General features: G+C 41.1%; 1 long non-coding RNA gene across 1 annotated transcript; it reads left to right on the top strand.

The window, feature by feature from the left end:
* Positions 1–3422: 3422 nt before the first annotated feature.
* On the top strand, positions 3423–10589 carry LOC307007830. Its single transcript, XR_013799688.1, has 4 exons — positions 3423–3548; positions 3831–3882; positions 4637–4688; positions 4818–10589. It is a non-coding gene; the product is annotated as an uncharacterized lncRNA (long non-coding RNA).
* The last annotated feature ends 3654 nt before the right edge of the window (positions 10590–14243 follow it).

Genomic DNA, 14243 nt, shown 5'->3' with positions numbered 1-14243 from the left:
GAAACCTTTAAACCACTAACCATGCTCAGACTTTTTTTTTTTTCATATCCAGATGGGTTTTTGAAAGTCTGGACAGCAATACATAAATAAAAAAAACATAAAAATGCATCTCAGTCTGGATGTTCAAATCAGATTTCTTTTGCATCACTCTAAACGCAACAGCGATTATATCAAAACCGGTGATGTAAGATGCCTAGTGCACACTTTAGGCCCTAAGTGCATAGTGTATATGTCATTTGGGACGCAACTTATGCCTGCAAAACTGTCGGCTAAAAGTACCCAGATCTTCTACTACTTCCGGAGATTGTGCAATTGGCCAAAACCTGGGAAAGGCTTCGCTTTTAACGTGAATCTGCCTTTTCCGAACTCATTCTTCTCCCTTCTCCCTGCACATCAGCTCAGAGAGGCGTTTATTTACAATACAAGAGTTTATAGGTGTAGGGAAGGCTTTGAGGACCGGAAATGTCCTAATAAGACGGCATCCATTCATGATTTTAATACATATAATCATAAATACTGAATATGATGTTGTTATTGTACACTGTTTTATAATACACCGAGGAACACATCTTTCACTATTATTTTGCATTATATACAGTCAAACCAAATATTATTCAGACACCATTTTTTATATATATTTTATAGTGTGTGCAGGACACTATAGTTCATTTATGTAAGTGAGTAGAGCAAAATAAACTGACATATTCAGTGTTGGGGAAAGTTACTTTTAAAAGTAATGCATTTCAATATTGTGTTACTCCCTTAAAAAGTAACTCATTGCATTACTTAGTTACTTTTTTAGAAAACGAATGCGTTACGTTACTTTTGCGTTACTCTTTTTCCCACCTGGACTGGGCTTGTTTTTTTTATAACACAAAAGTTATATTTTTGGGCAAATGTAAAGACCCTTTCACACCAAAAGTGAAATAATAATCCTCCGGCTGAAGGAAGTGTGTACAGTAGAGGAAAGCACACCAGCAAACCTTTCTATCTATCTATAGTTATTTCTGCTTATTTAACTGAATCATCAAAGCTCAGAAGCAAACACATTGATCAATAAAGTGAGATTAAATGCATAAAAATGTATGTTTTATTTCACATATTTAGTTATTGGAGGTTTATTCTGATTCTGCATTGCACTGATTTTATTCATCTTGAGGAATATTGAATATTTTTTTGTGCAAGTGAGATGAGTAAATGCTCACATTTAGTCTAGAAAGTTCTATTATTTCTTGTAGTTCTACAATAAACATGTTCACACACACACACCGTCACACACACACACACCGTCACACACACACACACACACCGTCTCAACATGAGGACAAGAGAGCTGTCAGTCAATAAATGGGAAAACAAAGTAACTTGCGTTACTTATTTGAAAAAGTAACTCCGATATATTGTTGTAAATTGTAAAGGTAATGTGTTACTTTTATAGTTAGTTGAAAAAGTAATCTGATTATGTTACTAAAGTTACTTGTAATGCATTTCCCCCAACACATATTATACCCATAAACTCTTCATACAGAGACTACCAGTCAAATTATGAACATTTGGGACCAAAAATAATTGACACTTTGAGCTGATCATGTTCTGCTGAAGAGTTTCTTCTTTAATTGCTAATGCTCTTTTCACACACACACTGAACACAATGAAGCATTGCTTGGTCACTGGTTGAGCTAAACTGGTATTATCTAATTGTGTAGTTAAATTTACCAGCTGACAGATATTCAACATAATTCATATGTGAGACAGTCTAACAGAAGTGTGTGTGTGTGTGTGAGACAGTCTAACAAAAGTGTGTGTGTGTGTGAGACAGTCTAACAGAAGGACGGACAAAACCTGTCAAATATCCACTGAGTTCATAACTCATATTTTATCACCATTTTCTAAACTATAGCGAATAAACTGATAATGTGAGAAATGTTGAAGGAGTCCGAATACATTTTGGTTTGACTGTATACAAGTATAAATTGCATTTAACAACTTTTTGCACTTCTATCGCTGCCATAATAAAAAGCTGATTTCGTGAAGATTCGTGGTGTTGTTAATAATACGCCAGCTACTGTGTTTGTGTCTCTTCTCACTCTATCAATGACTTGAGGCGAATCTTTAAGGTCAGGATGGGCGACAGAAGCACAGGCTCCCGAACCTCCTGTTATCCTGCAGTCGAAGCCCTCATCCCTCATCCCAGTCTCCGACTCCGGCACTCCCAACTGGTGACCGTTGCTATGGTGACGCTTCAGGCCCGCTCAGGAATCCACAGCCGAACAGTGGGATTCGGGATGGGGGAAGACGTCTCAGTGGGAACGATCCTTATATAGGACAGAATGACGCCAGGACTCTTGGGAAAGGCAATAAACTGCGGCTGATGTCATTCTGCCGTCGCTGGTTTGATCAGTCGTCAATGACATCATTATTCTGTGGGAAATGTATGACGCTGGAAATTGAATACAACAGGCCTGCTATGGGCATTAGACCTCTCTGAACTCAATTATTATGTAGTTTTCATTCATAATATGCACAAATATAAGTACTCGCTTATGTCAAAACTGAAATTTTTATTTTATTTTTTTTGGTGTCCAATATGTTTTGACTTAAAATAAAAAAAATAAAAAATAACAAACATCCATTCATCTCTAGCCTACCTATTCACTCACTCTCCAATTTTAGATAGATAGATAGATAGATAGATAGATAGATAGATAGATAGATAGATAGATAGATAGATGTAAGTAGGCTACAAAGGGCACTGTAAAATAAAGCGTCGTTACCGATTCATTTACTCTTTTTTTTTTACAACGGTTAAAAAGGCTTTTTTTTTTAAATGTGATTTTATAATTTTATTAATTTTTTTTTTAGGATGTTACCATAAATCGTTGCTACCAAAACATGTAGTAGCTTATAGTCATTTTCTGAAATAATTTACATTTATAAAATTAGAAACACCAGCGATTTCAAACCGTGTTTTTGAGACTGTCTTTGGTTCACTGCAGTTTTAAGCAGAAAATACTCAGCAATGCTGTCCACTTATCTGTTGCTACCAGACAGATACTGTTCAGCTTAATCGCAACAATGCAAATCTAAAGGTACAGCGCCATCTACTGTCTGAAAGTGAACAATACACATACTCTGGACTGTATTTCAGTCTCTAAATTCCACGTTTATGAACAATGACTAGTGTTGATGCACTGTGTGTCTGAAAATATATTTGTACAGCTGAACTACAGAATGTACTTCAGCAACGGACTGTTTCAATACATAATGGTATATATATGGTTATTTATTATCTGGACGTTGGTAAAGTCATCGCTACAGTAGAGCCAAAAAAATAACTGAGTTTGCGAATCGATTCAAATGAATCAGTTAGTTCATGAGACCGAACGAATCACACGTCACCGGGTGACGTCACGCTCGCTCTTCTTCGCTGGTATGGAGGAGCGCTATAAATAGCGGCGCACTCCTCTGTTCGTTCCCTCACTTCGCGATGTCTCAGTGGAAGAGAGCCAGAACACACGGAGATGAGGAAGTCAGAAGGCGACCAGAAGGTAAAACAACGATTTTTTTGGCGTGCAATTTGTAGAGTTACACAAGTGTTCGAACAGTTTTACAGTTTTATCTATGACGTTTGATAAATGTTAACTTGTGCGTGCGCGGGTTTGAGTAGCACGTGGTGTGTTTCCTCGAATTTGATTGGCCGTGTGAAATTTAACAATTTTAATACCGTGTTTTAGAAGTCACATATCTCCCGTGAAGCTTATAGTTAAAACTCATGTGTGAAATCAGCACTAATATGTATTGGTCATGTTGTTGGTCTTTTGTTCTTTCAGGTGGCTGAGTGTGTTGGGCGATGACCCCAGATGAAGATGAAGCGTCTTTAATGTAAGTGTGTGTGTGTGTGTGGAGGACCCAGTGGTAGTCAGCTGACGGGCCAGCCTGTGCCTGAGCCAGTGTTACTCTGCTGTGTGTGTGTGTGTGTGTGTGTGGACCCAGCGGTAGTCAGCTGACGGGCCAGCCTGTGCCTGAGCCAGTGTTACTCTGCTGTGTGTGTGTGTGTGTGTGTGTGTGGACCCAGCGGTAGTCAGCTGACGGGCCAGCCTGTGCCTGAGCCAGTGTTACTCTGCTGTGTGTGTGTGTGGACCCAGCGGTAGTCAGCTGACGGGCCAGCCTGTGCCTGAGCCAGTGTTACTCTGCTGTGTGTGTGTGTGTGTGGACCCAGCGGTAGTCAGCTGACGGGCCAGCCTGTGCCTGAGCCAGTGTTACTCTGCTGTGTGTGTGTGTGGACCCAGTGGTAGTCAGCTGACGGGCCAGCCTGTGCCTGAGCCAGTGTTGCTCTGTGTGTGTGTGTGTGGACCCAGCGGTAGTCAGCTGACGGGCCACCCCGTGCCTGAGCCAGTGTTACTCTGCTGGGAGAGAAAGGCTCTGCCGTCTGTTGCTGGTGCAGGTCTGGCTGTTTTAGTGAGTCCTGCGGGTCAGCACTGGCAGAGCGGGCCCTCTTGAGAGTGGACTGAGCTCATCATGTGACCCAGCCCTAGTCTGAGGGCCCACACTCCTCTCTCTCACACTCGCGTGTGTGTGCGCTTCTCACAGTCACTGGCTTGATCCTGAGAGTAACTAGCTAATGCTGTTGTTACAGGGCACAGGAGACCCCAAGATGCCTTCTTCCACATGGCCAGTTGTGTTGAGAGGTAAGTGTAGTTTTGGCCCTTTAAAGTCAGCATGAAATTTAACTTGCTCCTTTCATTAATGCACAATCTATAGCGGTCACGTTAGGGAAGTAAAGCAGGTTGTGACTCCGCTTTTCCCCTTCTCTGCAGGAAGAGATCGATGGTTGAGCAGGAAGAAATGAATGAACAGGAAGAGATCGATGGATGAACACAAGGCCCGTGGAGATCCGCAGGTAACCTTTAATCTGCTCTTCAGTGTTGAGACCCAAGCTGATACCATCATCGCAGAAGCGCTCCTCTGTGGTGATGTCTGTAATCTTGGAAGAGCATCTGCAGGGTTGGCACTGATTTTTGTTGTGATGGTCTACAAGAATCTGACAAAGAAGCCTGCTACACTTCTCTTAATTTACTATTAATGTCGTAATGTGTGTTTGACGGTGTTTCCTTTCGTTGTAGGAAAGGTGTGTGTGAAGATCTAAAGCACCCCCCCCCCCTTTCTTTTTACTATTTTGATTATTTAAATGATCAGTGCTTGCTGTTAACAAGTTTACTTGCAGATCATCAGAGATAGTCACTGTATTTGTGTTTTCGGTGTATGAAATGTTAAATAAACTGAACGGATGTTCTTTGCACTATTTGTAAATGAGATGAATTTGAAATAAAGGCTGAAGTGATTGTTACTCTTTGTAAATGTTTATCTTGTAATCAGTTTGTCAGTGTCTTTGGTAAGATAGTTACATGTCAATGGATGAGTTTAGACTGAGTTCACTCTTTACATTTCAGTAAAAATGTTCTACTAAATAAAGTGCTAAAAATAATCCAATATATTGGGATTATAACCAGGTGAGATACCTTACATTTTTATATATTTATAGTATTTCACATTGGGCCTTTCTCAATCTGTGTTCTTGTGAAACGTCATCGTTTGTGGCCCAAGTACTGTCCCAATACACAAGTTTGCATTTTGGCAAGAATGGTTAAAAATCCCGGAAGTGTTCTTGACATGTCCATTTTACCGAGGATGCATCGGTTGTGAACTTGACGGCAGAAATATCCCAGCATTCATTTCAGATTTCGAGGAAGGAGAGGCCGGTCAATACAGAAAGTTGTTTTTCTACTATTTCGTATGCCATTTCATCACTAAATTCACTTCTGAGAACATTTGATGTGAGAAATCAACTGTGTAGATATCAAATATTGCCATTTTTATGAAAATTTATGCCGAATCAAATGTGCTCAAATGTTTTCGGAAGTGAGAAGAATCTCCATAAGCGCCTGCGGGTGTTAAGTTAGCCGGCCACTCTGCTCACAGACTCGTTTTACCCCACAGTCAGGAGACCATTGCCTTTTACCGGTGTTTTTCCCCGCCGTTGGCTAGTGATACACAGACAACAGAAGCAGAATGAATGTATTGTATTGTTATATGAATATACATTACATTGTAGTGTATAGTTGTAGATTAATCACTTGAGGTGAGGGTAGGCTTGGGCGATAAAGCCTGGCTGTTATCGTCAATAATTCTCATTATGTTTGGTTATTGCAGACGGCGTCTGTGCGGGGGTATTATTGTGCAAGAACACATCGTCTCAAACTGTCAGCAGCGTTCTGTGTGCTCGTCACCTTGTGTGTTCATTCTTGCAAGAACAACTAGCGAGAGCGTTCTCCCCAAGAACACAAGTTCGTTCTTTGCATTCTTGGTTTTGAGAAACACCCATTATTCACTAGCCTGGCTCCGCCCTCCTACGTACTTCCGCTCAATTTTCCTTTTCCCTCAGTACTAGGTCTGGGATTGTGGTGTATTCTTTGGTTTTCTGAAATCAAAATTTCACTGGTCCAATCAGCGAACCGAGGGAGTGGCTGAGAACGATGACGTTGATGTCGTGCGTTAGTTTGAGTTGTAGTTCAGTAATGGCAGCGGAGAAAGACGCGAGCGATCACTGATCGAAAAAATGCGCCCCCCGCATAAATATGCAGACTTTGGCTGATTTTGCATTGAATCATGCGATCGCATAATCGCGTTTTTCTGGAGGGACTGAGTAATGGCAGCGGAGAAAGACGCGAGCGATCACTGATCACTACACAGCATTTGCGGCAGATCCGAACCGAGCGCAGCGGCGTATTGTCAATGATTAGACCCAGCATCGACAGTTGACTGAATACATTATCACTGTCCTTAGTGTCAAATATACATTTAGAAATTGTTCCGTGAATTCTTAAATTCGAAGAACAAAACCTGCAGTTCTCGTTGACAGACATCTTATTCTAAACGCAATCCTCTGATTATTCACATGACGTACGTCACGACCAAACGTTAGCCATTGGTTATGGCAGATCCTGAGTGGCTCTGGGCAGATCCAATAGTTTTAAACTTCAACAGAGGACCCGCCTACAAGGAAGTTAACGCTTGTCAATGGAGAGAGGCCAGACTCTCTGTACAAATGAAATGTACGAGACTCTGGTAGAACCAGGCTAATTATTCACTTCCATTGTAAATAAAGTCCCACGGCCTGGTTTCACAGACAGCTTAGATTAAGCCAGGGTTAAGCCTAAATAAAATTGTGCGTATCATCAAATTTGAATCAAAACATTCAGTTTTATATTTATGGTATTTTCAGGCCTTCGACATCGAAGTCTCATCCATTTTATCCCCAAGTAAACCATTTAAATAACGGTTTAAAAGTATCTAGTTTGTGTTATTCTGTCAATCATTATGCATGAATATATAAACAGCTGCTTATGCTATATGTTACAGAGCTCGAGTTATATGACAATATACATATGAACATATGAGGATTTCACTGGCAAGAAGATTTACTAAAGTGTGTCAATACTTTATCTTGTCTTACATATTGTAAACATTAATTTAAACATACTTTCATTATTGTATGACTTGTTTAATGGTTAAGTATTGAATTAGTAAATATACACAACTCACAGCAACACAAAAACAATTACACAAAAATGTATCCAATTGACTAACATAATATTAATATGCAGAATCAGAAAACAGGAAAAAAGTGAGTATTCGCTTTATAGACCAAACCTGAGGAAACGGCACCATCTCGTAAATAAAATTATAATTTTTTTTAAACCTTGCCAACAGAACAAAAGTCTATTAACAACGTAAGGAATAATTGACGACAGGCCGTTGAATTATTATAAAAATAATGCACACCCGAGGTGGTAATGCGGTCACGACGCGAAGCGGAGTTACACCTCGGGTGTGCATTATTTTTATAATAATTCAACGGCCTGGAGTCAATTATTCCGCTTATACTACAGTTACCACACCTCGAAATATTGATCAGATGATGTATTTCAAGACGTTTGTAAAGTTTTTGTCATTAAAACGCTCTTGTATGTAGGACTAATTCCTTGCGCATCTAAACCCATGCTCCGTTGCTGATTCCAAAACGTCATTTTAGAGTTAGTAACGGAGGTTTGAGCCGCTGATAGCAGAGTAATGCTGGACACATTAACGGCTAGAAACATTCTCTGACTGTGAACGCAGCAGATTTTAAACACCGCTGTGAACACAGACTGAACGCGCTGAAAACGCGTGCATGATCAGTCTTAAGTATCGAAATTACATTCATAACTGGCCTTAGAGAGAAGCATGTGCGTCAATATTATTATTTATTTATTAATTCAATTCGTTTTAATTAATTCGTTCATTCTTTTTTTCTATTAGTGACAGTAGACTAGACTAATAAATGAAACACAAAGCCCTTTTAACAAGTATAGGCCTATCAATTTTATTTATTTGTTATATTATCTTCAATTACGAAAACCCGTGCAACAGGACTATCAATTTATTTAAATATTCAGTTTAATTTTCTATTGATTATGTATAGGACTGTAGGCTATACTTTATTTATTCAAATTAAACTGCATGTTTCCATTGATTGTGAAGTTAGACATTGGAAATTGCAGATCAAGCGCATGGGGCTGCGGTTTTTCTTGTTATGAATTGTATAAATTTTCCGTTATTACAGTTGACTACGCGAAGTGATATGGAACTGTAATGAGGTCAAGACGTGCCTGGAACTACTTTAGCCGTGCGGTTCCCTGAAAATAATTGCACACCTCAGAACGTTCGTCAACCAATCAGATTCAAGCATTCAACGGCCCTGTAGTATAAGACTGCATAATTTTATAGTTAAATGGCCCTGGGATAAAAAGAAATTGGCAGTTTTTTCAATTTCAATGCGGACATTTTTGTCCTGTGTGTAAATATTTTGTGTACCCAGTGATTTATGAAAGGAAATAAGAAAATTCAAATAAAAATACACACTTCTGCCAAAATTGATGCAGTTGGCATTAACACAGGATTTAAAAAAAAAGATTATTGAAGCATAATTTGCAGAACTGTATTAATCCAGAAGCAGAATCAGATTTAACTGTGATTTTCTGCTGTAATAAACCGTTTAACTGGTAAGATCCTCAGAGGGGAAGTTGTGCAGTGATTATATAAGAATGGAAAGACAGTTTCTGTGAAGGACGTCCTGAATGTGCGCAGACAGTCTTTAGTTACAGGATCAGAGAATGACACTGTTCCTCCGTCATAGTCCAGCCGAACTCTCACACGCTGTTTAACAGTAAAGACAGTGAGGCGTTGCTCTGGGGATTGTGAGATGTATTTGCTGTCCATGTAATCCACACACCAGACATTAGACTTAAAGAAAACACGTCCCTTCCTCTGGTTTGATGCTGTGGTTATTCCAAGAATCCAGCTTGTATTGTCTCCAACCTCCACATCCCAGCAGTGTGTTCCTGAGTTAAAGCCCTCAGATCCCAGGACACATGCATAATAGTCAAACCTCTCTGGATTATCAGGAAGTGTTTTATCTACAGGACTGAACGACACACTGGTCAGATCAGCAGAGATTGTGAGAAGAGGAGCTGCTGTGTTTGGATCCAGAGTCAACGGCGCTGCAGAGAGAATAACATCAGATTAGAGGATGAGATATGATGTTTTTAAATATAAATGTAAAACATTTTTCTTTGTTGAAAGAGATCATAAATTATGCTATTATAACTTTGGTCTGTCAGAATGGATTGCGGCTCCAGGTTTACGTTTTCTTCAATTGCTTATCACAATTTTGAAAACAGGGCCCGGTTTGTCAAAACACACAATTAACACACTACACCTCAGATCATTTGCAAAATGGAACAGTTTTGTCAAAACTATACAATGTCTTATAAAAAACGTATTTTGTTGTCATAACATAAACACAACCATCACATGGTCTGAGTCTGATTCAGTTAAACACTCCTGTGCTCAACCTAAAACACTTTTAGCATTTACACACAGAAAGTGTCAAAATAAATTCACCAACACCACATGACACTAATGAAAATATTGATTTATTTTCATGTAAAGTCAGTCAATACTGAACATTTCAACAAATCATTCATAAAAAAACATTTTCCAGTTTTCATACAGTATTACAGTATTGTTAAAGACAGGTGAACTTACCTGTCACAAGTAGCCTGTGACCTGTGAGTTTTATTTTGAAAGGACTGCTGAAGTGCATGTACACCCATGAACTGGTTATTTTTTCTGTTTAGGTGGTGTTATAGGCCTTTTGCTTAGTTCCATGGTTTTGTTTGTATAACTTTCTTTTGTTGGTTGTTTGTTTTGTTATATGATTTAAAATTCAAAGAAACCACACCAAACTCTTTACAAATGTTAACAGTTTATTTCCCCTGTAACAAACTAACAAACATATACATGTAAAATACTGTGGTAATCACATTGTGGGTCACTTTTCAACTGGCAAACCCATGTGTAGCGACGGCTGCCATTTTAAACCTTCCATTTGCCCAGTAGGAAGGACACATTCATTGTCCGTGACATCACAGGGGTAAATCAGGGAAATGATCATTTCTCAGGTATTATTCTTTACAATGTTTAGGTATCGCTTTGTAATTTATAGTGTGATGCATGGGTTGCATATTAATACCTTGTGTTTAAAGTATTTGTGTAATTTAATCTTACTTTAAAATGATAATTTACTTCATGGTATGTTCCAGAAGTGGGAGGAGCCTAACTCTATAAAAGAGCTCCTGGTAGCCATTTTAGGAGAGTTGTTTGGAGTGTGGGATTACTCCTTGTATTTTTGGGCCTGAAGATTGGTATAGCCAGAATACATGTGAACCTCTTATACATTTGTATATCTTTTTACTTTATCCATTTGGTTATCCGTCATTGATTTTACACCTTCACCGAGCGGTACACCCTAACAAGTGGTGTCAGAAGTGGGATAAGTACCGGTCAAGTGACGTGTGGGGAGATTGCCTTTTCTGACATGCCTCCCAAACTAAAGGGTCAGCCTGAGGAAGGTACAGTTCAGGATGTGGACCAGGGTGCCATAGGAGGTGACCCAGAGGCGAGTGAGCAACCAACTGAGGATCCGTCTGCTGGAGGGGATGCTGCAGTAACGGCTCTTTCACGGATGTTTGAGTCCTTCATGCGGTATCAGCGAGAGCGAGATGAACGGCAGGAACGAGAAACAGCTAGACAAGAGCAACACTACAAAGTTCTCAGTCATCAAGTCACCCAAATGCAGCTTGATATGGAGCGTTCCAGAGTTTCAGGTACAGACCATGATGGATCAGCTGCCAGAGTTAAAAGCCAGGAGTCAAAATTGGCCAGGCTTGAAGACACAGATGATATAGAACACTTTTTGACCACTTTTGAGAGACTGGCGGAAGTTTACCAGTGGCCGAGAGGAGACTGGGCCATACGCCTAATACCCCTGCTCACAGGCAAGGCCAGGAGTGCTTTTGTGGCCATGAACTCTTCCCAGACACAGGATTATGACCAGCTGAAGGAAGCCATACTGAAAAAGTATGAGATCAGCACTGAGACCTATCGGCTAAGGTTCCGTTCTTTAAATACCCCAAAGCATGAGTCACCCCAATAAATCTACACTCGTCTTAAAGATCTGTTTTGCAAGTGGATCCAGTTCAACAAAGGCTGCATAATGGAGGCTATTGTGCTTGCACAGTTTCTGCGGGTGTTACATCCAGAGGTGAGGACCTGGGTCAAGGAATGGAATCCAACCACTGCTGGGGAGGCTGCTAACCTGGTGGAGGCCTATATAGCTGCAAGGAGGGGTCCAGGAAACTTCCACTATGCGGGCGTCCTGCAGGCCACCAAGGGTAGGTCTGAGGGTTTGGGGGTGTGGTCAAGCTCTAAAAACCAAACTAAGATTCTGAAATCTATATGCATTGAACCGACAACATCTGTACCCCTACCTCAAACCATTATCAAAAATGAAGTTGTGTGTTTTAATTGTGGTGAGCCAGGACATACTAGACCTCATTGCCCCTTGAAAAAGCCTAAGACAGCTAGTCTCTGTTATGTTCCCCGATTAGTACAGTATGCAACCCCTAAACATGACTTAGAGCCAGTTGTCACTGTTTTATTGAATGGGAAGCCACTTGCAGCTTTGGTGGACACAGGTTGTGCCCACACATTGGTAGAGGCCAAATATGTCCCCCGAGATAGCTGGAGTGAGGAGGAGACTGTGACTGTTTGCTGTGTTCATGGGGACAGTACTAATTTACCACAAGCTGAAGTCTACATTGAGGTGCATAATCAGCCATATCTTATGAAGGTTGGAGTAGCTCAGAGTCTGCCATACCCCATTTTGCTAGGCACAGATTTGCCAGTGTTGGTGGATTTGGTACAGGAGACTGCATGGTGTGGAATAGTAACAAGGGCTCAGGCTAAGAAGCGAGATTCCTTCCAGAAGCCAGCCTTTGCAGGTATTCCACATCAACATGCTAAAGAAATGGCATTCCCGTATATCACCATCAGATATGGCCGAAAGCACAGCAGCCCCAGTGATGGAAAACGCTATGTTTGTGAGAGCAGTAGCAGAGGAGGAGGTTGAAGAGCAATACATCCCTGGACATCCAGGCAAGAGCAAGTTAAATCTCAATCACTTGACTGAGAAACAGAAACAGCAGCTGACGGGATGCTTACCTGACCAACTTTTCATGGAGGTACCCGGTAGGACAGACCTGATCAGTCACTCCATCATTTTAAACTGCCCCAAACCCATCCGACAGCCTGTCTATCGTGTACCTGAAAGACTGCTGCCAGTGATGAAAGAGGAGCTAAAGACCATGCAGAGTCTGGGGGTAATAGAACCATCCACCAGTGAGTGGAGCAGCCCTATTGTGCTGTACCTAAGAAGGATGGCACTCTACGGTTCTGCCTGGACTTCCGTAAACTGAATAGTGTCAGTAAGTTTGACCCTTACCCCATGCCAAGAGTGGATGAACTGGTTGAAAGACTTGGAAGAGCAAAATACCTCAGTACTCTAGATCTCTGCAAGGGGTACTGGCAAGTTCCATTGAAGCCAGAATGCAAGGAGCTTACAGCATTTAAGACCCCGTTTGTACACTTTCAGTTCCAGGTTCTTCCATTTGGGCTTCATGGTGCTCCAGCAACATTTCAAAGAATGATGGACCAGATTCTCCAAGGGACGGAAATGTTTGCTGCAGCCTACTTAGACGATATTGTCATCTTTAGCCAAAGCTGGGAGGAACATCTAGGGCATCTCCAAGAGGTGCTAAAGAGGATAAAGACTGCTGGATTGACCATCCGCCCAGATAAGTGTGGCCTGGCCAAGGCTGAGACCCAATACCTGGGGAATGTACTGGGACATGGGGTGGTCCGACCACAAGTTGGTAAAATTGAAGCCATTAAGAATGCTGAGAAGCCTGTGACTAAAAAGCAGGTACGGTCCTTTTTGGGACTGGTTGGTTGGTACCGAAGGTTTGTACCAAACTTCTCAGCCCGGGCAGTTGCCCTGACTAACCTCACCAAAAAGTGCCACCCAAACAAGGTGAATTGGACTATGGACTGTGAAAAGGCCTTCCAGGATTTGAAGGACTCGTTATGTAAGGAACCGCTTCTTCAGAGTCCTGACTTTGAGCAACTGTTTACTGTGCAGACTGATGCTTCAGAGCATGGCCTAGGAGCTGTGCTGTTGCAGGGTGAACAAGGACATCTAAAACCCATTGCCTATATTAGCAGGAAGCTCCTTCCCCGGGAGACAAAGTACTCAACGGTGGAGAAGGAATGCCTTGCAATTAAATGGGCATTAGACTCTCTGCGATACTATTTGCTGGGACGCACGTTCCGGCTAGAGACTGACCATCGGGCACTGGCCTGGTTGGGTAAAATGAGGGACACTAATGCCCGAATAACTAGATGGTTTCTAGCCATTCAGCCCTTTGATTTTGAGGTGCTGTACAGGAAAGGAGCACAGAATTGTACCGCTGATATTCTCTCAAGGACACCTCAAGAGGTGTCAAGAGAGGGAGGGGGAAATGTCACAAGTAGCCTGTGACCTGTGAGTTTTATTTTGAAAGGACTGCTGAAGTGCATGTACACCCATGAACTGGTTATTTTTTCTGTTTAGGTGGTGTTATAGGCCTTCTGCTTAGTTCCATGGTTTTGTTTGTATAACCTTCTTTTGTTGGTTGTTTGTTTTGTTATATGATTTAAAATTCAAAGAAACCACACCAAACTCTTTACAAATGTTAACAGTTTAT

This window comes from Phoxinus phoxinus, assembly GCF_949152265.1.
Source record: "Phoxinus phoxinus genome assembly, chromosome: 12".
NCBI lineage: Eukaryota > Metazoa > Chordata > Actinopteri > Cypriniformes > Leuciscidae > Phoxinus > Phoxinus phoxinus.
This window is presented reverse-complemented; position numbering and strand designations above follow the sequence as displayed.